Here is a 27,970-nt window from a genome sequence, read left to right as displayed (position 1 = left end):
GAACTGTTGAAGCCTGGCCCAAAATCATGCAGATGGGAAGACGCCATGCTGGGAGCTGAGCTCGGGCCAGACTCCAGAACCTGAAGGGCCCAGCAAGTCCCCTCACCCAGGAACCTGGCCCACAGCCACTGCCAGGCCCTGTTCTGTTTCTATGAATGCTCATGGGAAAATGCCAGGTACTCAGGGTCAATGTGACTTGATTAAGAAGTTCAAACTGGGATAGCCTTTTGTTGGGGGACTGTAACCTGGGAGTGAAACTGACAGTGAAGTAAGGGAGGAAACAGCCCTGGTTGTAAGGGTATTTCTAGGGAAGAAGGCTCCCTGATGGGCTGACATGGGAATTGCTGTAGTTGCGAGCCCCCTGTTGCCCTGTGGGGGTGTGGGCAGGGAAGGAGAGAGGCTGTTCAGACTGGTCATAGTCAATACAGTTTGTAAACAGCTGAGTTCTGTTCCCTCACAACTCAGACACATGCAGGGCATGAGGATGCTTAGCTAATGACCAACAGTGGGTAGCAAAGGCCAAGAGTGAGGTGGGGAGGAGAGATGGGACCACCTTCTGGAAGAACCTCTTCCCCAGGGGACCAGGAAGGTAATGAATGATTGGGCATGCACAAAGGGTTTATATGGCCTCATCAGGTAGTTCCTACTTTAAACTGATAGTGTGGAATATATGGTAAAATACGGTGGAATGACTGCTCTTATTTTAGGTTCTACAAACTTTTAAACAGATAGATTTCTACCTCCACTATACAAGCACTGCTGGGTGACCTTTATAGTCATGTGAGGATCAAAAGAGTGAATACTTATTAATACTATAACCATGCTTCTACTAAATTAACACTTCAGCAACAGTATAATGGCCACGCTTCTTAACAACTGCCTCTGTAAGAGCCCTTGCAAGTCACAAATAATAATTATAAAGAAATTATATTAAAAATAATAACAATTACAGTTAAGACAACTACATTGTTTATAAGATGATAGTGTTAGCATCTCCCTCTCATAGTAAACAGTACCCAACACTGGATTCCTTAGGAAGCAACGCAAATGCATTTTTGGACTTTTCAAGGTCTTCACCCCATGAAGCCTTTTTACTCACATTGGTCCACCACAGCCAGAATTGCTGTTCCTTGCATGATGGGCTGTCATACTGTGATGTCCTGGGCTTTTTCTGGCACCATGTGTCTGTACTGTGTAGTCAAGTTTCCACATATCCACTGTTTTCCAATATATTGTTCCCCAGAGCCAACAGAGGGGTCACTGGAAAAGAGGCCACAAATAAGGTGGTAAACCCAAACTGAATAACTGTTGAAGGAATGGACACAAAACATGGAGTGGTGGATGGATGGAAGGACAACATATATTCCTTTACTCCTATAAAGACAGAGAGGCAAATGGTGAACTAAACCCCAAAGAGAAAAGACATTCATGGTAATAATAATGTTCAACAGTGAAAGAATCCAAACAAAAGGCAAATATAAAATCTCTGGGAAGAAGAATAATTACAACCTGTTTCTTTCACATATATACCCTTAGTAGGAATAACATACTTAAAAATCTTTGACCAACCATAGTTATTTGCTGGTAATAAACTTGGGAATCTTGAAGCATATTATTCACTCTCAGTGTTGAAATAATACAATCTTGGAAGATGATTTGTAATTGAGGATTAAAAAAAGAATATTGTGGAAGTATCTAACTATTTAAGTAGAAATAAGAAATGTACCTTTGGGAAAGCTATGCATAGAGAATGTTGTAGGAAAGATGCTGCAAATAGGCAAGTGAGCAAGCTCCCTTGAGCCTGGGAAGGTGAGCGCAGCACATTCAGAGAGTCTATGAAGTTATTACAAGTCACAGAAAGGTATGCAATTAAAGTGTCTTCATAAGCAAAATATCCTTCTTCAGGAATTTTTATATTGATATTTCTGAGGTCTGTATTGTCACAGGAAGTCAAAGTTATGGTGGTGGCTTAGAAGTTCTTTTCTCTCTGTCTGTAATTTACAGGGCATTGCTACCGATGGGGCAGCAGAGGTCTGTGGTAAGCTGTTCCATGGGGTGGGGGAGCAGTTAGAAATGATAAGGCCAGAGATCTAAAAGACTTTTAGACCCTCCCCTCCTAACTGGCAGACCTTTAAAGTAAACTAGCACAAGTATGTAAGTAAGACAGTGGATGAGAGGCAAATTTATAGTCCCTTTAGGGTTACTGCTCAGTCAAGGGAGTCTGGCCAGGAACGGCAAGACCTTGGATGGGGTGGATGGGTAGGAGAAGCTGACATTTGCTTCTGATCTGAGAGGCAGGTGTGTGTTGCAGAAAAGCAGACAGTGCTGGAAAGTTGCAGCAGGTCCACAGCCCAAAAGGAGCTGTCATATTCAGGGAGGTCAGAAAGCAAGGACCAGAGTTATTGATGCCACAGACTCAGCAACATGGCAGCAGTGATGTCAGTATCTGTGTCCATAACCCACCTAACCCTACATGAACTCATCTGCCTACAGGGGGCAGGTAAGTAGCAGAAATGTGTGGAGTGGGTGCAGCCACTGGCAAATTGGCAAGTGGATATCCTAATGAAACGCACTGCTCACAGTAACCATATTGGAAAGGGGGCCCCACACTGTCAGATCTCCTTATTCAAGAGAAGCCAGAAATTAAGACTTTATTAGCAATCAACCCAGTTCAAAACCCAGAAAAGATATCATTTATAATGACAACAAAAGCACAGACTATTCAGAAATAAATTAATGAAAAATGTTAAGATGATTCTGATAAATGACTTAAAAAAAGAAAAAAAATGATGATTGAATGAAAAGTAGAATGCACCATACTCTTCATTGGGCAGACTCAAGTTTGGGAGACATAGAATACTTTTTCTCCAAAATAAATTTAGAATCTGAATGCAAATTTAGTTAATAATCCCAAATGGATTTAAAAAAAAAATCTGAAAGGTGATCCTAAAGTTCTTCCAGAAATATACACAAATATACAAATAAAATAATGAGGAGGGATAGTTGAATTGGTAGTATTAGGGACATTCTGGAGAAGGATAAAATAGGACCAACTCTAGGAGGTATTAATCTATGGTCATGGAAACAGTTTAGAAATAGTGCACTGAGAGTATGAATGAAAGAGAATACATTTCAAGAACAGATGTGGATATTTATGATATTTTAGTAATATTATAAAACTGACACTTCAAATCAGTGGATTCAAGTACTGGAGTAATTAGCTAAATCACTGGAAGACCTGGTAGTGTTCTCACTTTTGACGTTAAAATAAATTCCAGGTATTTTTTTTAATTAAAAAATAAAACACCAGAAATAACCCAACATGATTTAATCTGTTCAGATAGTCAAGCGAGAAGAATTTTCTAAAAAGTTTTGGAACAAAGACCAACAACAGCAAAGGCCTAACAACTCAGCAAGGCCAGAAATGCCCACTGTAAAACAGAACTAACCCTCGCCCAACCCTCTCTTATGGCCCTGTATTGCTCTCTGATACTTTCTACACTTTCTTCTTCCCTTTAAAGTCCAGTTTCTTGGAGAAGTACCTGCGCTGATGACTCCTCCAGGGCTAAGAGCCCTGCATCCCCCACGGCCCTCACCGCGGCACTGAGACAGGATTTGCTCTGCCGGTGGCGGCATGTTCCAAACCAGTGGGCATTTTCAGTCCCTTTTTATTTGATTACCAGGTAGCTTTTGCTATGGACAAATATTTTCCTCTCTGTGGAATGTTTACCCCCCTTGATTTTTGTTTTACTTAAATAAATTTAAAAAGCCCAGGCAGAAAATTGTGTGTGTACATATGCACACACACAGATACACACAGATCTGTTTTTTAAAGGCTACCTAAGTATAGTCCTCCTCCTCCTTTTCCCCAGTCTTGGCAATTAAAGGTGGGCTTTGGCTCTTGCTTTTTTGTCCCGCACACCCACCTTTCTCAGTATGCTCCTTTTAGTCAGTATTCAAATCCCTCTTAAGCCAGGTTATAGCCTTCTCTGTGTTGCCTCAACTAGTTTTCTCCCAACTGCTCTGCTATTCTTCTTTCTCTTGGTGGATTTTTCTTCTCCCATTTGCCAGGTACATGGCCCTTTTCCGCAGGGCCTCGTCTTCAATCCTCCACTTGGCAGGACTGAATTGCCCCCACAGCCTCACCCACAGCTCCTCTGAGCTCCTGACTGGTGAATCCAACTTAACAACAGACATCACCCCTCAGATGTCCCATAGACGCTTCGCACTCAAAATGCCACACACAGAACCATCTCCTCGAAACCAGCTCCTCCCCTTATGCTCCCCCTGCAGATCCGCTCTCCGGGTGGGTCACTGGAAGGTCATCTCAGCAGCTCTGTGCCCCCCCGCCACACAGTCACCTCTGCAGCAGTTACCGCATCTGCCGCCCCCGTCTCTATCCCTCTGCCCAGGGCCTCTCTGCAGGCATGTGCCACTTGTTGTCTGGGTTACTTGGGGTGGCCCCTGAAATATCCTTTCCTCCCAAATATGGGCCTCCCCCCAAAAATATTATCTTCCATTCTGCTTCCAGAATAACCAGATCTTCTTCAACATAAACATTATGCAATTCTCTTGCTTACAAATATTCCAATATATCCCTGTTTCTTTAAGGAAACATTCAAGTCTAAGCACACAAGACCCATCGTGACAGAGGCCTTGTGTACCTGATATTCCCACCTATGGATACTTTGTTCTAGCCCTACTTGTCGTTCTTCAGCCTGGCCAAGCTGCTTCATGCTGTGTACTCTTATATGTCTCTATCTCTCTGCATGAAGTGTCCACTCCCTCTACCACACATTAGAGAGCTAACTTCCTTTCACCTTTCAAAATCCAGTTGAAATATCTCCAGCTGTAGGAAGTCCAATTTGTGTTCACCTGCTTAGCAATCCATCAACTACTCACCATGCCTTGCCTGGCCTGGGGAGCGCAGACACCATGTCTTACCTGTCTTGGTCTCCCCAGCAGTTGATACAGTGTTTGGCATAGCAGGTGCTCAATGCTTGTTGGATGGATAAATGAATGAATGAGTAAAGAGATGAGAGGACTACAATCCCCCCTACCAGTTACTCAGCTGCCATTTTGGAAAGTTCATTCTGCGGAGACAAAGAAATGTCAGTGCAGGTGGTGGGCAGACAGAGCAGAGGTGAGGGCATGGGGGAGACAGGCCTGGTCCTGGAGAGCGCAGGAGAGGCATGAATGGGATTGCACTGGAGAGAGAGGGAATGAAGGGGGTGGGTGCGAGGAGATGTTGAAGAACAACTGATATTAACTGTGGTAAATTAAATGGAGAACATAATATATGAAGGGAAGATCAAGCTAACACAGCAAGGGTGGAAAAGGCAGTACCAGAGACAAAGAGCTCTTACTTCATCACTCACTGCATTTCACTTACAGCACCCGCCCTCTGGGAAGACATCACCAAATTCTTGAGAGACTGGTGTTTGTGCTGTGGGTGCTCTAAGTACAAAATGATATCTTATGGCTTCCAGATTTTAAGATAGGTTATTTCTCTTATGTCCCATGTCTGAGTTCTCAGATGGCAGGATCATTTGCTGGTGGGGGGAGAGCTATTGTGGTTAACAACTCAGGGTTACTCTAATAATTTCAAAGGACAGTGGAGAATTCACTAAAACAAATAAAAGAGAAATTTCACTCAGGAAAAAAATATGCCATATAGAACTTTGTGGGGGCCTTGGGGGCAATGTTACCACAAACTCATCTAACAGTTGTATGTGAGTGTGTTGAAACTCCAAGCTCAAGTCACTTAAACACGTATGAGAACCAGGGTCCAGGCTGTGGTGCTCCAGACATGGACGGGAAGATGCAAAGCCTGACTACTGCCTCTGATAGGATCAGTCCAGCCGGGGAGCACAATGGACACGGACACGATCACACACCATCAAGACAAGAATCAAGTGCAATTCATGCCTAGAGAGGAGAGCAGAAAATCTGTAAAAAGTGGAGGGGTTCTTGCCAAGGGTTTGCAAGAATCCTTCCAGGCAGAAAAGTAGAGAAAGGTACTTCAGGCAAAGGAGACTAGGGATGGTGGCTGGGTGCGAGGCCTATTGAAGCATGAGTGGAGGGCTCCAGGGTCATCTGTCAGAAGCTGTTCCCCTTCAGCAGCTAAAAGGCATAGCTAAAAAGGCAGGTGGGGTGTCATTAATGATCATGCAGAAAACTGGAAGGAGGAAACTGTGGTCAGGAGGTCACCACCAAAGGCACTTTATTTTAGAGGAACAAAAATAATTCAAAAAGCACTTGGAAATTCTATCTCGCATGAACCAAAAGAACAAAAAATATGTTTCACTCCAGCATTGAATAGAGAATAACAGACAGCCTACTCTCAGAATGGATTAATTTTTCTAATTCATTAGGGATTATTTAGATAATAGGAAAACAATAAATCTGAAAATCTCTCTAAAATAGCTGTTACTCCATCCTGTTTTGCAGGGTAGGGGGAGGCTGAATTATTTAATTGGTATTTTAATGAGACTATAAAGTTCTAAAAGTCCTATCAGTTTCTCCCCAAAGCATACAACTTTTCCTTTCAATGCTCTTTATTTGACTTAACTAGAACAATAACTTTTTTCCAAAGCTTTTTTTGTGTGTATTAAAATAACAAATGCTATGCTGCCCCCAGAATGTTGTTGTTATTATTAATGCTGATAACAGCCCCAATAAGAAATATTTACAATTATGACTCATTTTGGAATAACTGGTCATTGGCGTATAGTCCTTTAGAAAATAAGCAGAATAAACAAACATAACTTCTACACTAGGGACTGCAGCTGCACCCTTAATGGAACCTGGTCATGAAACAAACAAAAGCAAAAATGAAACTCAAATCAGACACCAGGCCACAAAACATTGCTGACTGAAGACACCACAAGGTGACCTTTCACTCACCGAAGGAACCAGATGTGTTTCCATGTATAATGTATATTTTTAAAAGCAATTATTTTATATATAGAATGTAATACAGGAAAAAAAAAACTCCCTCTATCTGTAGACTTAAAAACAGGAAGCACAAAAGGGTGCCTTTGCAGACACGAACCCCCATGCATAAATGCAAAGCCTATTGACCAAAATCCTTTCCTGTTCTCCTAAGTTTACGAAAAAAAAAAAAAAAACTAATTCAAGGCACTGGTGAGCTGAAAGGGCTCAGATACAAAACGTGTATATCATCAGCCTTCTAGTAGATAAAAATGCACCATGCATAATAGAAAAGATGACGTTTCCTATGGAAATCTATTTTGAGAATGCAACCATTTAAAGGCAACTGAGAGCTTAAAACCAAGTTCGACCAAAGAGAAACAGAGCCCAAGCAAATGTACAGAAATGGACAAAGACATTGGAGGAGGGGATCTGTGCTCAACTGATATTCCAGATCAGCAAATTCATCCTGATTTCAAGCCAGTGATGTGCCATGAGGTCACTCAAGGAACCAGGCAGAAACCATCGGCCAGAGGAAGTAGGAACAGTGTCAAAGGCAGGTGTGAGATGTGGAAGGGGTGACCCTGTGAGCCTTGCTGTCATGAGGCAGGATGCTCTTGTGGGCTTTCTGCACAGGCTGGCTGGCTCACATGACTCTGTTTAGAAGGATATCAGCCAACAGCTGTGCCACACGGGCTACAGCCCGAGCTGAGTCACATCTAGTAACGGTTCTGAGTTCATCCTTAGACAACATGACCAGAAGGCTTTGAGAATTAATGGTGGAGACGTACCTGAATGAATATTCCATTTCATTCCTTGGCAGTAAATCTTCAGCTTTGTACAACATAAATATTGACAAAGATACACATAGGCACCCTATTTGAAAGCCTGACTGCATAATTGCATCTAATGGAGAAAAGCGGGCTCCGTTTTGGTAAGCTAGGTCATTGTTTGGCTCAGTAACCAATGCTTCTGAGACCCAAAACATACCCTAGTATAACCGACAGCACCGAAATCTCCACTGATGACTTACTCATTTCAAGGTATTCATAAAATAACCCCAGTTTGCCCATGGGCTGCTGATGGTTGCCCTGTTCCCAACGTGGGGTGATCTGTTCTGCTCCCGAAACTGCGGCACCATTAGATTCATGACCCAGTTGCCAAACAGATCAAATTATAAGGCAGGATATTATCAGACCAAGGTCATAAAAGTATTACTGACATTTCAAGCTGAAGACATCATCTTCCTAAGAATTTAATTTCTTGTTTTCAGGATAAATTTCTTTTTATTGCTGCCTCCCTACCCCCAAATGTTGTGAAAACTAGTCCTGAGAACGTGCCTGGGTTTACCAAAATTGTAACGACTGCTACTTTATCTCCTACCTCCTTTTCAGGTGGGCATTTTAGCTTTTAAAGATACCTTCCCTCATTTGTCTGTTTCCCCCCATTTCTCTGCTATTATCCACCATGGCCTTTCCAGTCTGAAAATCGTCAGAGAAAATAAGTAAAAGAAATAAGGACAGTGTCTGTGAGCTGGTGATAAGTGCTGCGGAGGAAAATAAAGGAGGGCGAGGAATGTGTGGTTAGGAGGAGTGGGGATGGGCCAGTGACCTTTGAATAAGGTAAAGAAGGAGGCAAAGGGGCGGGCAGAGCAGGGGCAGAGGGAATGGTGATCACAGGCCTGGAGGTCCCTCACACTGGACAGAGAGCATGGAGGCTGGTGTGGGCCAGAGCGAACAGGAAATAAGTGATGGTTTTGGGGGTGGCACCTAAGAGGCTGCAGTGAGGACGTGGGCATTTTTCCCTCTGAAGGAATTGGGGAGCCATGGAGGGTCACCGAGCAGAAAAGTGATACTCTAACTTTGGATCAAACAGGACCAAGACCCTAATTTAAGTGGAACAAATCAAGGGCCAAAGAAGTGACATGCTGCCTCAAAGTCAGTGCAGAGCTTGGAAGAAACACAACCTCAACTCACAGCCCAGTGTTCTGCCCCCTTCTGGATGCTGTCCCACAGAACTGTCTCTAACGTTATCTTTTTTCCTCACCCAGAGGCTTGTGGGCCAACTGAATGCTTCCCCCTTTTTCAAATGGCAATTTGTCCTGAAAAGAAATTGGAGTTGGCAGCAAAACAAGGCATGGACCTGTAGCCTACAGAGCTGTTGTCCCTGAAAGCAACAGCTGGCAAGTGGTTTGCTCGTGGAGTTCAGTGGAAGAGACAGAACAACAACAGACAACTTAGTGTTTGGGGGAGTTTTGGCTGACTGTGCTGCACGTTTGGATGGATTTCAAATTTAGACAATGAGAAGACTTCACACAAAAGGCAGGTGTATACACTGTACATGCACACACGTCTGTATGCACACACACATGGACACATACAGAGTATACAATGTGACTTGTAAAGAGCTGCCCCTGCTAGGTTTCCCACTGCCTCTGATCTCAGCATTAAGCATTCAGTGGCCATGCTCCCAGGTTTGCTTCAAGATTTCTTTGCAATGGGACATGCCCTTCGCTTCACAAACTTTCCCCACTTCTTTCAATGACATTAGGGGAAGAGCAGGGAGCTCTGGGAAGTAGTGGGGATATGGACTCAAGATAAACCTGATTCTGAATCCACACTTCATGGCTTATTTGTTATTTAACTTTATTTACATTCAAAATGCAATTGTTGCAGATCTCAGAAGATGATTTACACTCACTGCTATGGCAGAATGTTGCAGTTAGTAGACCTGCCACTGGATCCTCTTATTCAACATGTTCTTCCAATAATTCAGATATTACTGTATCACAAATGTCCATTTCTATATTTTGGTATCTGCTTTTCAGTATAATTGTCTTCCTTCTTTATTCTCTAAATCTTATGATTTTAAAACATTTTTCTGAGAAGTGGTCCACAGGCTCTTTACTTATGATAAATTGATAAAATATCCTGGAGACCAAAACCACATTTAAATCCTGAGATAAACTCAACTCTGTCATATACATGGCTAGATTTAGTTTGCAAATACTTTGTCTAGAAATTTTTGCATCAAACAACAAGGTCCTACTGTATAGCACATGGAACTACATTCAATACCTTGTAACAGCCTATAGTGAAAAAGAATATGAAAAGGAATATATATATATATATATATATATATATATACTGAATCACTATGCTGTACACCAAGAATTAACACAATGTTTTAAACCAACTATGTTTCCAACAAAAAAAGTTGAAATAAAATTGGGAGATGAAACTTCCACTGCCCAGGCTGCTGTCAGGATAAAATGATTCAAAGCAGGCCAGGTATTAGCAAACCCCCTAACACATCAAAACCCCATACAGGGTCTTCCTTTTGAGCAGCACAGGCTAACCGGCTGTGGCCATCTGTAAATAGGGATGAAGTTACTTAGACCCTTGGCTTGGGGACACCATGTCCACAGGGCTGGGTGTCACTTCAGCACCTATGAGAATGATAGGGACAGCCTGCTGCTGATGCCACTCCCCAGGCCTCAGCCTGGAGTGCTGCAGTCAGGTCTGAGGTTTGGCTGGGAGCGTGCAGCTCCACAGCCACTCCGGGGCCCTGCAGTGTGGGTGGCACTGGGACTGCGCTCGTCCATCACCCTTCCTGGCACCCAGACTTGGGAATCTCCTGGGGGAATTTTTCTCTGCCTCATACTTCCTGTCTCAGCCTCTTGTGGAATCTGGTCCATGCCCCAGGGAAGCAGGGCTTTTACCCTCCGAGACCCAAATCCATCATGGTCTGGATCCAGGATGGAACTTCCATGCTAAATCATCTGGCTCTCCCTTCTTGTGCTGAACTGCCCTACCCCGTGGATGGCATTAGGTCATCCTTAGCTAAGACTCTGAGCCTCTTGCTTAGTCTTCCTGAGTGGAACCACTCATCTGTGGCAGAAAATCTTGGGCTGTCATCTACCCATCATTGGCATCGGTCTTTTGGGTTTTCTGCTGGGCTATGGTTCTCCTGCAGGGATATCAATTTGCACAGGAGAAGCACCTGTAGACATTTTAAAAAATACAGACACTGGATCCTCCCCCTCTCTGGCCAGGGTTGGAAGCTTTCTCCCTCTAGCAGGGGTTACAAAATCATTTGCTTGGGAAATGACCACACATATTAGCATAAATCATAGTAAATTGTCCTTTACTCAGTACTTGCCACATGACACTCTCTACCTCATGTTGCCTTTGTACCTTCATTATCACATTTAATCTCTGCATTATAGATAATCACCATTTCTGTTGAAGACACTCCCACTTGCTAATCTTGAATACAAGTATCTTTGATTCTCTGAATCTATTTCATTACTGAGTTTCCTGTTCCACAATTTAAAGAGTGAATGAGGGACACCTGTATTTAAGAATCTCTTATTATATGTCTCTGACTCATCCTCTAACCAAATCCTATCTGGAGAAGAGAGATTTTCTCTTTTAAACATTTGCTTTTTCTTATTATATAGTAGTGAATACCCATGGTGGAAAATGTAAAAGACATATTATATAAGAAAATTACAGCCATACATTATCTGAACACTAAAGGACAATGCTATGTCATTTTGGGCATTCAACTATTTTTATTAATATTTTATCATAAAATTCCTCCAGGGCAAATTGCTTAGCCCTGGAATTGTACTAGCCTTTTGTCAAGTACAGAATAAAGTTCCCAGAAATGACCCCAATATCAAAATGATATGTGAGGCTGGGAAGGCCACAGGGCTCTCAGCTTATTCTCTGAGTCCTACAAAGAACGTTGTTAATTCACTGATGTTACGCATTCGATGCCTGTGAGTCACTCACTCACTCAGCTGGCTTGGACTGAGACCTACTTTATACCAGGTGCCGATCCAAGTGCTGGGGGACCCCAGAGGGAGCCTGGATCACGGCATCACTGTCCTTCTTCATTTGCTCCCAGAATCCTGCTCAAGAACCCCACATGGAATTGGGGGGTGGAGGCAGGTGAGTTATGGTGAAATTCATTTCATTATGTTCCTTCTGACATATTTAAATAGCATGAAAATAGTCGCTAACTTTGATAAGTTTTCTTTTCCCTTCCTATGTATTTTTGAGGATGGGTATAGTTTTGGCGTAGCAAGAGTAACTGATAGATCTTTGGTATGATAGGATTTTATATGAAAAAGTAAGAAGGAAACTGGCACCTTATACAAAGAGAAGAAGCGATGAGGAAAACCCAAGCCACTTTCGAACTTGGGTAACATTCAGCATTCCTGGTTTTCAAACAAGGGAAACATAATTCAACACATATTCCCTAAATATTTTAGCCCATAGTAGAAATACATGGAGGCAAAGTTCAGCTCACTGGAACCTACAACAATGTACTTACTTAAGTGAAGGTATAAACAGACCACAGATACTATAATGCATCCTTTACTTTAAACTAGTTCATGTGAGCAAGTTGCATTTCACATGAATTTCTCAGTACCAATTTAGGAAATATATCCTTCTCCTTGATTGATTAAAATAGCTCACTGACATCCAGTTTCATCAAAATTTAGTGTTAAATAATTAACCTATTTCCTTAAGGAAATGCTTTTGAGTAATCTGAGTTAAGTATTTCCTCTAACTGATCTATTTCTTTTCACACAGAAAAATAGTATTATTTGCACATGACCTACTTTTACTTCCCTGGAAAAATCTGACTGTGAGCTCAGGGTAAGAGTTGTCTACTGCACAGTAGGGGAAAAAAAATTCACTTCACAGCAAAGACCAAAATCTTTTTTGGGGGGGGCGTGGTGAGCTGGGGGACAAGGGAAATGCCTTTGTTTAGAGACAGACCCCGGTAATTCACACTGAAGCTGAAAGATGAAGCCCTTGTGAAGAAATGTGGAAGGACACACTGACACCCAAAGGTGTTCACTCTGAAAAAACAGAAAGAAAGAAAGAGAGAAAAAAGAATTTAACTGCCCTATAAAGAGAATGGACAGAAGCTTAGTAATAAGGGAGAGAGAAGGAAGGTTAGGGAAGGGAGGAGAAACAGTGAAAGGGAACTTGGATGCAGTGGGCAGAATAGCAGGTTTCTGGAGCCTACAATGAAGGCTGATAAGAAAAAAAAGTAAAGTTTAAAAAAAAAGTTTAAAATAGTTTAAAAATTAAAAAACAAAATTAAAAATAAATTTTTTTATAGTGGCATGGAATATTTTAAAATGATGGAGGTTTTTTATTTCAAATTCAAGTTGTTTGAGTTTCTCCTCCATGCTCCAAACATCAGTAAGGCCTGCTTGTGTAAGTGGTTTTGGGGGACACCACAGAGAGGGGTGAGCTCTGCAGTTAGGTTGGCCAGGAGCAGAATGCTTGTGTGGAAGGCAAGACAGAAGAGAGATCAACAGTTTCATGAGAACAGAAACTCAAAGCCAGAAGTTATCTTAAAAAGGTTAGTGTGGCAGGCAGAAAATTGATCCCCCCCCCCAAGATGTCTATGTCCTAATCCCCAGAACATATGAAGAGGTCAGGTTCACTGGCAAAGGGGGACTACGGTTGCAGATGCGGTTAAGGTTGCTAACCAGCCGACTCTATGAGAGACGAGCTGGATTATAGAGGTGGGCCCAGTGTAATTACCAGGATTGTGAAAGAAGGAAGAGGGAGGCAGAAGAGGGGAGAGAGGAGAGGAGATGTGACCACAGAATCAGAGTCAGAGGCACACAACCATGCTGACCTTGAGAGAGAGAAAAGAGGTCATAGGCCAAGAGATGCAGGTGGCCTCTGGACGCCAGAAAAGACAAAGACACAGGTTCCCTTGAGGCCTTCAGAAACAGCCCTGCCAACACTTTGACTTCAGCAGGCTTCTGCATTCAAGAACCCCACGAGGTTAAATTTGTGTTGTTTAGTGGAGGCTTTTTCTTTTTTCTTCCTACTACCATGACGTTTGGGGATACTTGTTACAGCAGCAACAGAAAGTGAATACAATAAGCTTCTTGAAATGTTCAGAAACTGCAGATAACACTGGACTGTCCATTTTGATATGGGATTGGGCTTATGTGAAAATCAAAAGGACAGTGTGACCTTAGCTAATATCTGCTTTTCTCACTTTTAGGAAGAGAACAGTAAGTCAAAACCTCTGTAGTTATTATTTTAGACAAGTGTCTCTTAAAACATTATGTAACCCTGTGCCATAGGACCCCAAGAGAGTCTCTGTTATTAGAAGAACATGGATTCAGAGAGATAGGGTCTTACATCTGAGTCCCACAGTGGTGTCTTATTGGCAATGAGAGCTTGGGCAAATAATTTACCCTCTTTAAGCCACAGGATCTTTACTTGCAAAAGGAAGATAAGAATAAAGATTGTTTGGGTGATTAAACTGTACACACACACACACACACACACACATGCACACACACACATATATGTACAATATTTAATACAGTGACTAGCACATACTAGGCACTCAACAAATTCCTGTTATGGATTTTTAAATACATGTATAAAAGGAGGAGAAACTTGTGGGAAGTTGTGGGAAAACTTAGTTCATGGCCCCAACAAGGGCCATCTCTCAAAGGCTCTGATCAGTCAGTCCCCAGTGATGGGCTAATAAGCAGAAACTATGGCATTTGGGGATTTAAGTTAAACATAAAATGGAAGATATTTAAGCATAATTATTAAACAGCAGGTACGTTTACACTGTTGGCTGGATCATCTTATCTGGAGATCTGTAATAAGCAGAGAGTCTCCCCTGTTTTAGAGATAGGCACGCAGGAAAATGACTTGGATGGGTGGGCCATTCTCACCCCAAGATCACATGACTTAGTACTCACAGAAGTAACACCTCTTGTATGTTATTCCAGATTGATTGTTCTCCCATGATTATTGTCAGCTGTGTCATCAGTTCAAGGAGACAGCCACCTGGATCACACTGGAATATTAGAAAGAAAATCTCATTTAAATTTTAGATAGCTCTAACATGAAATAAAGTCATTATTTTATGCCTAAAAAAATCTAAGGAACAGATAGTAAAGACACTCTTCTTTGGGCAACTAAGAGAAAACATGAAACAGGTTAGACTGTCAGAACACAAAGCTGTATTCACACCTCTTCATTTCTGTATTTTCACAGCCAATACACTGGATCTCCCAGATAAGTCACAAATCTGCCCTTAAAGAATGTGATGTACAAACATGAAAAGCAGCAGTTGACAAACTGGAACAAGAACATCTTCATGGCGAGGTTGTTCTCATAGTCAGTCTGGTCCTTGGGAGCTCTGCAGCTAGAATAAAGAGAAGTTAAGTCTGTAAAACTGAACGGCTTTGAGACCCTAATCAAAGCCACGGACACATGAGTTAACACAGTAAATATGTATATATACACAAAATTCACACTGTTTTCATTTAAGCTGCTTTGAATTCCTTAACATAGCTACTATATTAATTCCAAGTGTACACACTGTTGTAAGAGTTTCTCCCACTATGAACACAATATCCCACAAGGCAAAAAAAAAAAAAGTCAGCTGTTCCTTAAAATTTATAAGCACAACAGTGTCCAATGGGCAAGAACTGTCCTCTGTCAGGTGTAAATTGACAGAAAACTACTTTTGAACATCCTGCTAAATGATATTCTCTTGTCTCCCTGAACGGCAAGAAGGTAGGACTATTGAAGAAAACAAACAAAACATGGGGCAACTTGCTAGAAGCATTTGGGGAACATAAAATGGGTCATCCTCCTAGTTCAGAATTTGAATTGGTCTTAGTGTTTTCAGAAGATGACTACTGAGCAGACCACTGGGAGAATGACCCAGCCACATGCAGTGTGTGGGAAGCACTTAACTTGGGCCGCTAAGCCGCTGGCTGGGATACAAGCCAGGGAGAAGGAACATTTATTATAGAAGCCACAGCTGATGAGAATGGAGCTACACTAACAGGAACAGCATGGGGGGAAGATACATAACACTGTGATTACTTGTCCTCTCCGTAACACACAAGCAAATCTGCTGCTGGAACCATGACCCTCTTCCACTTACTTGCAAAACAGAGACTATTTACTTTCAACAATAGGCTACGTGATCTAATGTAATTGAAATTATTATTCAGAACTGACCTGTTTACAGAGAGCTTGGGCATTGTAATGCTTCCTTTGTCTTTTTTACTAATGCAAAGCTGGAGCTAATTCACTTCTCATATAGGCTAGAGAAAATACGTTTACACTTGAAGTTTTCTAAAGTTTTCTAGGAATTGAAGTGCCTAAAAGATACAGTCTCTGTTTTGACCTGGTTCTAAAACTGGTGTGGAAATGACCTCAGCTGTAGGAGGAGCTTACCAGAGTCAGTCATCATGATTGCCACTTTCTCATATATGGCATTCAAGGTCATGATGATGATAAAACTGATGAGGGAATCAGTGATGGGCGTGGCCCACCTGCACAGTCAGGTATTTCTGGATTGGGTCTCTTCCATTCAGGTTCTTGGGAAGTTTTGCAGAAAATACAATGAACACTGAGAGTCTGTAGACAATGATCCCAATAACTTAAGAAATGGTCAACAGGACCTGACAACCCAAAACCCAGCAGTATGAGACTCACTAGTGATCATATTTTTACACAGAAAACTTGCTCCCAACCCACACTTAAACAGACAAAATGCATGTGCTGTAAACCTCACATAAAAGTGAGAAGTGATGTAAATTACACAAAAATGCCATAAGAGACATGAATATCAGGCATGTTAAACTTCAGTGGAGGAGGAGTGAAGGATGCCAAAAAGAATGAGTGCATCCACTAATGTAACATGCTGACAGTAGGAGCAGCTGTGTGGAGGGCATAGGGAATACATGGGAACTCCACTTTCTGTGAATTTTTCCGTAAACCTAAAACTGCACTAAAGAAGGAGGCCTGTTAAAGTATATCTTTAAATGGGGTGAAAATGGAGTAGCTGTTGGCATGTTTTTTGGAGACAAGTCTGTGATAGGAGAACAAATGAAAACATCCCTTCTACATCTATAGAATTACTTAGGTTATAAATTAGTTGTAACCCAGGAAGAGGATATGCTTCCTTTCAAGGGAGAACCTATCACTAATTCAGGGGTCAGCAGGTGCTAGCTGTCGTCTTCATTCTGAATAGGACCAGTGAAGCTGTGGACATGCCCTGTGGGAACCACTGGAAACAGCAGCAGGTCTCTGCTGATGAAAGCTTCACATGCTTTCCATACTCCTTGATATCTTAAAATGGCAGGTATTCATATTCCCTGCATTTGCACAAGATTCACATCCCCGATACATTGTAATTCTGACTGTGTGGACCCAAGGGCAGCGGGGGTGTCTGAAGCATAATTTGCACATGGCTGGTAGGGTTTCAGTTCCTCACTAGGCATATTTTTTCTGGCCACTGAAGAATGAACATTAAAGGTCCCATTTTTAAACTGTTTACCTTCTATCTACTGTCTTGGTCATAGTCCAGAAGCATGTACTCAGTGTCCCTGACTGCTCCTGATGGCTGCCCCAGAGAGAAATCTACAAAGAATGTGAACTTCAAGACTAAGTTAACCACATCATGTTATTTACAGTAACAGTGGGAGGCTGGCTTGCACCTGCAGGGGGAGAGCAGAGGGAGTGTTTACAAGCCCCTTCTGGAGCCACACTCCTGCATCTGGATCCCAGCTCCGATGTTAGCTGTGGGGCCTTGGGCAAATTACTTAACCTCTAGGGGCTTCAATCTCCTCACCCATATAATGGGAGGATAATAATAGCAATTTATAGGATTATTGTGATGAGTCAATGATTTACTATAGGTGAAAACAATTAGAACATTAACCCCAGGCATGTGAAAAATTCTGCCTAAGTATTAGCTATGAATATGGTGAACAAAGTGTTAAAAGGGTGTTCTTCTTAGTTTTTAAGCCATCAGTTTGTAGAGAAAATATTTTATTTCCTCTTCTACTCTCTCTCGTTATCTCCTTTGCTTCACAGTTAAGGCTTCATGCTTGTGAAAGGAATAACTTTTTGGTGTGTGTGTGATTAAATGTGAAAATTAGTTAAGGCTGAGAAAAGTGTATTACAGAAGGTATATTGAGCTTTCCTGTCTTGTATGGCACATATAGGCCATTTAAATAGTATGTATATTTTAAAAGTCTGTATAATAATTTTTAAAATTATATACTAAGTAATTATAATAGTTAAGATTCTTTAAATGCTTATTATTGCTTCAGCACACATCTATTTTTCTAAATCCTCACAATCACTCTGTGGGGAAGGTAATATTATATCTCTTTTACAGATCAGGAAATAGAGCCATGTGGAGATGATGCAATTTGCCCCAAATTAAGCAACTATTAAGTGAAAGAACTGAAATACTCAAAGAGCCCAAAGACACACTATCTCTCTATAGCACTGCCTCCTACATGGTCTGTGAAATCAATTCTAATTCATTTCACAACTTTTACAAATTTGACACATTTCCATTTTTCTTCCAAGCACTTAATGGGTTCAATATTTCTTAGGAAACAGTAAAGCTTTTCATTCTCCTTCCTCAAGTTTCTTCTAAAATATCATCTTTTCTGATCATAACTTTAATATCTGCTTATTGAAGAAAATTTGAAAGTACTCAGTAGTGGACAGAACTGCTGTCCTGGATCTGTCCCCAGTCTTAGAAGAGGACCCAGATTTTGCTTTAGGATAAATAACCTCCCTTCTGTTTTTAGTCCTGTGATTTGGGCTCAATTGACCCACTCTTTCCGAGGCACCAGAGGTAAATCCAGTTGGTATAAGACAAATAATATCCCTCATTCTATTGGCCTTACACATGATTTGAGAATTGGCAAATAACCCAGTAAGAGACACTGTTATGTGAGGAGATACATGCTGATGCCCATGTGAATGATGAGCTTCCTCTTTCAAGAGAGGAAGCTGCCAAAAGAGACCTCTCTTGGCTTGGATGGATGTGTGATCTGGGATGCTGAGTGCCTAGAAGCAGCATGCTGGGACATCGTTGGACACAAAATGAAGACAGGACAAAATCAGCCCTTGACATCATCTGGGCTACAGTATCTCTTCTTGACTGAAGCCAGACCTCAGACCTGAGGTTTTCAGTTACAGGAACCAGTAAATCTCATACATTACTATGTTTTGGTTGTTGTTTAAACCCACTGGAAATTGATTTTGTCACCTACAATCAAAAGACTCCAACTCTGAAAATGAATAAACCATAAAAATAAGAAAAATGCTTATACCTATAGGCATAATTCTTTCAGAACTATGTATTGTTTGCATATTAAAAATTATTTTATATATGAACTTTATTCTCAAGCCTATCATAATCATAATATTTTGATATATCATCAAATATTTTCATGAATTCAACACCCATTTATGATAAAAACTCTCACCAAAGTGCATACAGAGGGAAGATAATAAAAGCTATATATGACAAAACTACAGCCAGAATAGTACTCAATGGTGAAAAACTCAAAAGCTTCCCACAGAAATCTGGGACAAGACAAGGATGCCCACTATCACCACTCCTATTCAACATAGACTTGCAAGTCCTAGCCACAGCAATCTGGCAAGAGAGAGAAATAAAAGGGATCCAAATTGGAAAAGAAGAGATAAAAGTGTCAATATATGCTGATGACATGTTACTATATGTATAAAAAACCCTAAAAGGTCCAGACAAAAACTACTAGAGCTGATCGAAGAATTCAGAAAGGTAGCAGGTTACAAGATTAATGTTCAAAAATCAGTTGCATCTCTTTACCCTAACGATGAATCAACAGAAAAAGAAAGTAAAGAAACAATCCCTTTTAAAATAGCACCCAAAGTAATAAAATACCTAGGAATAAATCTAATCAAGGAGGTGAGAGAATTATACACAGAAAACTATAAACCATTGATGAAGGAAATTAAAGAAGACTTTTAAAAGTGGAAAGATATCCCATGCTCTTAGATTGGAAGAATCAATATTGTTAAAATGGTCACACTGCCCAAGGTAATCTACAGATTTAATGCAACCCCTATCAAATTACCCAGGACATAATTCACAGAACTAGAACAAAGCATAATAAAATTTATATGGAACAATCGAAGGCCTAGAATTCCCAAAGCATTACTGAAGAGAAAGAAAGAGGCTGGAGAAATAACTCTCCCAGACTTCACACAATACTACAGTGCTACAGTCATCAAGACAGCATGGTATTGGTACAAAAACAGACATATAGACCAATGGAACAGAATAGAGAAGCCAGAAATGAACCCACAAACTTTTGGTCAACTAATCTTTGACAAAGAATGCAAGAATATACAATGGAATACAGTCTCTTTAGCAAATGGTGTTGGGAAAACTGGACAGAGCACGTAAAGCAATGAAGCTAGAACACTCCCTTACACCATACACAAAAATCAACTCAAAATGGATCAAAGACTTAAACATAAGACAAGATACAAAAACTTCCTAGAAGAAAATATGGGAAAATACTATCTGACATATATCTCAAAAATGTTCTCCTAGAACTGTCTACTCAAGCAATAGAAATAAAAGCAAGAATAAACAAATGGGACCTAGTGAAACTTACAAGCTTCTGCACAGCAAAGGAAACCATAAGTAAAACAAAAAGACAACCCACAGAATGGGAGAAAATCTTTGCAAATGAAACCAACAAAGTCTTGATCTCCAGAATATATGCGCAGCTCATACGACTTAATAAGAAACAACCAAACAACCCAATCCAAAAATGGGCAGAAGACCTAAACAAGCAATTCTCTAAGGAAGACATACAAATGATCAATGGGAACATGAAAAAATGCTCAATATCACTAGTTATCAGAGAAATTCAAATCAAAACTACAATGAGGTATCACCTCACACCAGCCAGAATGGCCATCTTTCAAAAGGCCACAAATGACAAATGCTGGAGAGGCTGTGGAGAAAGCTGCTACACTGCTGGTGGGAATGCAGTTTGGTGCAGCCACTGTGGAAAACAGTGTGGAGTTTCCTCAAAAGACTAGGAATAGACTTGCCATATCACCCAGGAATCCCACTCCTGGGCATATATCCTGAAGGAACCCTACTTCAGGAAGACACCTGCACCCCAATGTTCATAGCAGCACTATTTACAATAGCCAAGACATGGAGACAGCCTAAATGTCCATCAATGGATGGCTGGCTAAAGAAGATGTGGTATATTTATATAATGGAATACTACTTGGCCATAAAAACTGACAACATAATGCCATTTGCAGCAACATGGATGCTCCTGGAGAATGTCATTCTAAGTGAAGTTAAGTCAGAAAGAGAAAGAAAAATACCATATGAGATCACTAATGTGTGGAATCTAAAACATACAAACAAACAAACAAAGCATAAATACAAAAGAGAAACAGACTCATAGACATAGAATACAAACTTGTGGTTGCCAAGGGGGTGGAGGGTGGGAAGGGATAGACGGGATTTCAAAATTGTAGAATAGATAAACAAGATTATAATGTATAGGACGGGGAAATATACACAAGATCTTATGGGATCTCACAGAGAAAAAAATGTAACAATGAATATATATATGTTCATGTATAACTGAAAAAATTGTGCTGAACACTGGAATTTGACACAACATTGTAAAATGACTATAAATCAATAAAAATTTTTTTAAAAATATTTTCATGGACACACTTTTTCATGGCTGCATAATATTCTACTATGTGAAGAGTTGGAAGGACAATGTTTTGGCTGAGATTTTTTATATATACATATAAAAATATGTTAGTGACTTACACCCATACTGACTTTTCCCTTCCATTTTGAAATACTACCTGATTAAATGTTTTTCAAAGCTGAATTAGTGGATTAAAACACATGAATATTTTTGACTCTTGATACAAACTGCCAAAACTGCTTTCTAAGAAGGCCAGAGGAGTACACCAGAAACTAACACAGCATTGTAAACCAACCACATTTCACAAAATACATGCAGTAGCCTAGGCATAAGAGCTGCTGATCACTGGTGCTTCATCCTCAGAAACCCAGAGCTGTGTCACTTGAGAGGTGGAAAGCTGTATTTCATTTTGATGTGCACTGACTGAACTACCATTGGAGCCTAACATCTATTTTTTCCTTTGTGAATGTGTGTTCGTCTTCTCTGTCTTCTTCGGTCCTGAGATCTTTTTGGTGTTATCTTTGAAGTGATCTGAACTCCCTATGTATTGAAGGAATTAGCCCCTTGTTGGATTTGTTAACAAATAACATCCTCTGGTGTTTTGTTTAAACTTAGGATGCTTCTGATGCATGGAAATCTTCATATATTTTCCTCTGAAGCTTATTGCACATCTAGAGGTTGTATATTCATCTATATTTATTTCTAGTTTTTCTCTAATTGTGTTACTTTTTAAAATGTTTCTGGAATTTATCACAGTATATGGTTCACTGTATGATTTCAATCTTTACTTTTCCCCCCAAATAGCTAACAAGTGTTTCATTTATTGAATAACCTTTATTTATCTCCCTGATTTGTAATGCTTTCCATGTCATATATTGAATTATTATTGATATCAGAGCCCATATCTGGACTTCCTGTCCTATTCTCTAATCTGGCTATTCTTGAGCTAGTGAAACTGTCATTATCTTATTATTATATTACTAATATGATTTTATTCACAATAAACCCCAAATTAATTTTATAAGTTCTGATATTCTGGAGCTATGGTCTTTTAATCTAGAATCACGTGTTTAAATCTTCTTTTAAGTCTTTCAGTAGTTTTTAATGTTTTCTTTTTTCTTTTTTTTTTTTGATAGTCCTGCTAACCTTTTGTTAGGCTATTCTTAGATATTTTACCTTGGTTATAACTCTTGGAAAATTTTAGAATTCTTAATGCCTCCCATTTTGTCTCTTAATCAGATCATGGAGAATCCTGAACCACTGATCTGATTTGAACAAATAAGGTGAAAAGAACTGGGGGAAGCACTGTGAGCAGAAGAGACTGTGGAACCTCCAGAGTGGTGCCCTGCGTTGGCTCAGATGTTATCTGGAAACAGTTTTCTCTATGAGACTACATAGTTCCCAGATTGACTTTCAGTTTTCTCAGCATTTAACACTAGATACTAAAAAGTCTGTGGCAGGTTCTTACCCAGAAAAAGAGCACTTGCATAAAGGGTTATACATATACACTTTCCCCAGGTGGTAAAGGGAACACACTCTTCCTCCTAGTTAAAAAAAAGAAAAAAACAAATTTAGTCAATCAAGGGATTAAACCAATGAAATGATTTTTCTCCTAACTGGTCACTAAATCCTAAACTTAATTTTTAAAAAAAAAATTAGTTTTCAGACATAACCTCCTTAATCATAACTGCATGGGTTTGTTTTTGTTTTTGTTTTTTTTCTGTTAATGTTGTCAAACACACAACAAAACACATACAGTGTTCATTTTAATGCTATTTTTTGAAAATGCACATGTGAACAGTAAACTGTTTCCCTGCCATGGCCTGAGCTTAGGGATCTGGGTACCTGACGAGGCCAAGCTGTAAGGCTCTATTCCTTAGCTTGCCTTAGATTTCAGAAGTGAGTGTAGTGACAGCTTAGAGTCCATGCAGGACAGAAAGTTTCACAGGTGTCTGCAGCTAACTGGTCTCCATTGTGTGTTTCTTTGCTGAGCTGTGTATATTAATTAGCTACAACTATGAAGTTTTAGAGTTTTCATTTTAGAGTTTATATTTAGATTTTTTTTAGAGATAAAATCAGTAAGACTCAAGATTTACCTGGATTATAACAACCGCAAATAAGTATCTAGCCCTTCCTCTGTGCCAAGTGGTCTCCCAAGTGGATTCTGTACATTAACTTGACCCGTCCTTACCACAGTCATGAGGAAGCCACTCTCTTAGTCTTATTTGATAGGAAACTATGGCACAGAGAAGTTAAGTTGTCCAAGATCACACAGGCAGCAACCTGCTGTGTTCAGATATGAATTTAGGCAGCTTCATTCCCAAGGTCTCACTAGCACACTGTTGCCCTCTCTAAACAATGAAGCATTCATTCACAATTAAAGTAAAATACTTCAATTAAAAAAACTAAAAACAAAATTAAAACAATTTTTATTTATGCTTTGTTTTTGTTTTTTAGATTCCACATATGAGCGATCTCATATGGTATTTTTCTGAAATACAGGACAGAAATAGACTCATGGACAGAGAATACAGACTTGTGGTTACTGGGGGGGTGGGGGGGCGGGGTAGAGGGTGGGAAGGGATAGACTGGGATTTCAAAATTGTAGAATAGATAAACAAGATTACACTGTATAGCACAGGGAAATATACACAAAATGTTATGATAAATCACAGAGAAAAAAATGTGACAATGAGTGTGTATATGTCCACGAATGAGTGAAAAATTGTGCTGAACACTGGAATTTGACACAACACTGTAAAATGATTATGAATTAATGAAAAATGTAAAAAAAAATTAAAACAATTTTTAAATAAGGAAGAACGACAGAAAGATATCTGCTGACTGCAAGATAAAGAGACATGAGCCTTCATCTTCAATTTTTCAACAATCATGTTCCAACAGAAATTTAAACTTATTAGTTAGCAATTTTAAATTTAAAATTGGCAGTTTAAATGACCAAAATGGCTTTTCTTCAGTATTTTTTGTATGCTGCCAATATATGTTTTTGTTATTCACGACTCAAAAACATTATGAACATCTAATTTTGTCTAAGTTTCAGCTTTCATCTCTGAATGTACAGTCTTTCACCCACACATGCTTTGACCCCCATCTTCAGTTGTAAACAATGAAGCTTATTACATTGTAAAAGACAAATGTCACCTACTGTTGGTAGCTGAACCTCATTTTTTTTTCCATTTATAAAATGAGGGGGTTGACCTGCTCCCTCCAGACCTTTTCAATGCCAACATTCTGTAGATCTGTGATTCAATTTATAAAATCTATAGTTGGAGACATTTTTACATGCTCCTGGTAAAAGCATTTTCTTTCCAAAAGTTATTCATGCTCACAACCTACTGTCCTACTGCTGCTGACTGTACCATCAGCTCTAAATTGTCTCAGCTGATGGAAAGAAGCAATAGTACAGATGACTCAAAAAGTCATCCTTCATATCTCTGGAATGTTTATACAAAGATAAATAGTTTTATTTTTTAATTTTGCAGCAGGAGTGACAGCAATAAATTTACCTTTCCAATTATATAAAATGCCTAGCTCAGTGTCCGAACACAGTTGACCACTCAACAAAGATTTTCCTGCTTCCTCTACCCTTTCTCCAACTTTAGGATGAGAGCCACGCTGCTTTGTACACATCCCAATGAGAAGGGGGAGCAGTGATCGAGGCTTAGTTCAAGACAAAAGGTCACCTAGTCTACGATGAAAAGGAGGCTGCAATAATGAAGGCACATGTGAAAAATTGGAAATCAACTATAAAAACCAATGTGTCTTTCCTTCTACATCTATGTCATAGCGGCTAATTTTTTTTTGCATTTTTTACTGGTCTTATGAAAGGACACAAATCAGTGCCTCTTTCCTTATACATTTATATCAGTCTTTTTTTTCCATTTTTACTGTTATTATGAAGGAAGGACCACACTTCTCTTCTGTGTCCACCATTCCCAAGTAGTGCTCCTTCACCTTGGCTGCCCATTAGAATCACCAGAGGAGCTTTAAAATATTCCCTGTGCCAGAATTCACCCCAGGCTGCTAAGTACCATCAGAGTTTGCAGTGATGGAATGCAGGCACCAACATTTTTTAAGGTCCCCTGGTGATTCCAACATGCAGCCAAGGCTGAGAAGCCCTGCAGTAAACAGACTAAAGTGCTTCTCAACAGTGTCCTTTCTACCTGGGTAATCTCATCTATCCCCATGTGGGAACACTGTGCCTCATATTCTGGCTGGGCTTATTCTTCCTGCTGCAACTCAACCGTGTCCCATTCGTACTCAAGTTCTACCTGGCGCCACTTCCAGAACTCCAGAAACAAGGTGACTAACAGGGAGAGAACAGCAGAATGTGGATCTTCAGTGATGACTGATGCTTCAGAAGTCTGTACTTAATATTTATTACCCTCAACACTTTGGTACATGGTTAACAAAATCACATTTTATTTATAGGTGATACTAAAGAGAAACATGAGTTAATGCCTTTTTTTAAGAAAAAAGAAAATGTAGATAATTTACTGAACTTGTGAAAACAGACTCTAGCTCTCTAGCTCAGGGGAAAGGTAGTAACATGATGGTCACAGGCAGGTGACTGTGTCTGATGCTGAAGCACCTGCTACCAGCACATCATACCCACTAAAAACACAATGATCAGGGGGAAGGGTGGGCATAGCTCAGTGATAGAGCACGTGCTTAACATTCACAAGGTCCTGGGTTCAAGCCCTGGTACCTCCATTAAAAAAAAAAAGTTTAAAAAAGCACATGTAACTGTCATGATTTAAAAGCAGTGCATGGTCCACATTCCAAGCTTGCTCCTCCTCACATCCCTGTCTCTTCTGTCCAAAGGACCTGAGGGTGGGGGAGGAGATGATAATGCTTTAGTAGCCCCTGTATTTCTATTTTCCACCACCCCAGTAACCCAAAATTAAAATAATATTCTTAAATATGGAAAACTGCAATTTCTCTCAATCTTCAGTAAAGTAATTTTTAGAAATCATTATTCTGTTTTAAGGCTCATAACTTCAAATAGTAGACAAAAACAACATGAAATGTTAATTGAAAATGTGGTTTTAGGGTAAATCCCCAAAGCCCTTCTTCCAACCAAACTCTTACCCCTAGGCCTTTCCTACAGAGAAATTCCAGAATAACCACTGTTCCCTCTGCCATTATATCTGAGTCTCTACCATGCTCTGAGAATACAGAGAAAAAAGACACAGTCCTGTTTCCAGGAGCACAGGAGTCATCATGAAGTGATGGCTGCAGAAGCGTGTTAAGAGGGCTTGGATAAGACTCAGCACAGTGTGCTTGGGGCACAGAGAGCCAGAGTGTAGCCAAGGCTGTCCCAGAGGAGGGGACAGCTGTGGTGAGTTTTGAGATGCCCTAGAGGTGGCCAGGTGAAGGTAGAATGTTAAGGCCATTTCTCCCTGGGGAACTGCACATGCAAAGGAGAGATGCCAAAGAGAGCCAGGTCCCTTCCAGGAACCTCAAATAGTCTAGAAGTGAGCACAGGGTGTGGGAAGCAGGTGAGGCAGCCAGGTGGAGAGATCGCAGGTGCACATCACAAAGGACTCTGTGTGCCTTCAGGGGGAAGGAGACATGAAAGGTGGTCTAGAAAGACTAGATAGAGGCAGGGATACCCACTGGGAGGTTCATAGCAAGGCCTGCTGAGGCCCAACAAGGAGAGAGAAAACAGCATTTCAGCAGGTGGACAGAGTGGCCACAGGTGTGATGGAAGGGCAGGAAGAGGTTAAAGATGCCAGCCAGCTTTCTGGCTTTGTCAGTGTCCTAAATTCTAGTGCCATTCCCTGAAATAAGAGGGGCAGGAAGAGGGGCAAGTCATGAGAGGAGAAAAAATTCAGTTCTGACTGGGTGCCTTGTGGCTCCAGGAGAGATGTCCAGTAAGCAAATAAAAGTCTAGAAATCAGAAGAAAGTTCTAGGCTGAGCCAAGAAGTTTTCCTATTTCAAGAGGCAAACAGGTGTGAGTGGACAAGCTCGTGAGATGAGGTGTGGAGGGGTTGCTCTCACCCTCCTGCACACGGGAAGCATCTGGGAGCTTTTAAAAAATAGTGTACCCAAACACCACCTCCACTGTTCTGATTTTACTGGCCTGGAGTGGGGCTCTTGTGTTTTTTTTTAAATACATCTTTCTTTTGTTGAGGGGGTAATTAGCTTTATTTATTTTAATGGAGGTACTAGGAATTGAACACGTGCTAAGCACGTGCTCTACCACTGAGCTGTACCCTCCCCACCTTTTTTTGATTTTAAACATTAGTTCTACTGAGCAGTCAGCATTGAGAATCAACCTGTAAAGAGTAGACTGCCTTGGAGTAGAGAGCAAGGAGAAGCTGCCCTGAGCCCTGCAGACCCCACCAGGGGCAGCTGGAGACCCAGGGAGCCTCAGACGGGCTGTGAGGAACGTGAACTCAACACTCCCCAATGGCGAAGACGACAAACAT

The 27,970-nt window shown here is 40.6% G+C and overlaps 1 pseudogene; it reads right to left on the bottom strand.

Moving 5' to 3' along the window:
- Positions 1-24: 24 nt before the first annotated feature.
- On the bottom strand, positions 25-27,970 carry LOC140691397 (anoctamin-6-like; annotated as a pseudogene).

This window comes from Vicugna pacos, chromosome 35 (assembly GCF_048564905.1).
Source record: "Vicugna pacos chromosome 35, VicPac4, whole genome shotgun sequence".
NCBI classification, from domain to species: Eukaryota; Metazoa; Chordata; class Mammalia; order Artiodactyla; family Camelidae; genus Vicugna; species Vicugna pacos.
This window is presented reverse-complemented; position numbering and strand designations above follow the sequence as displayed.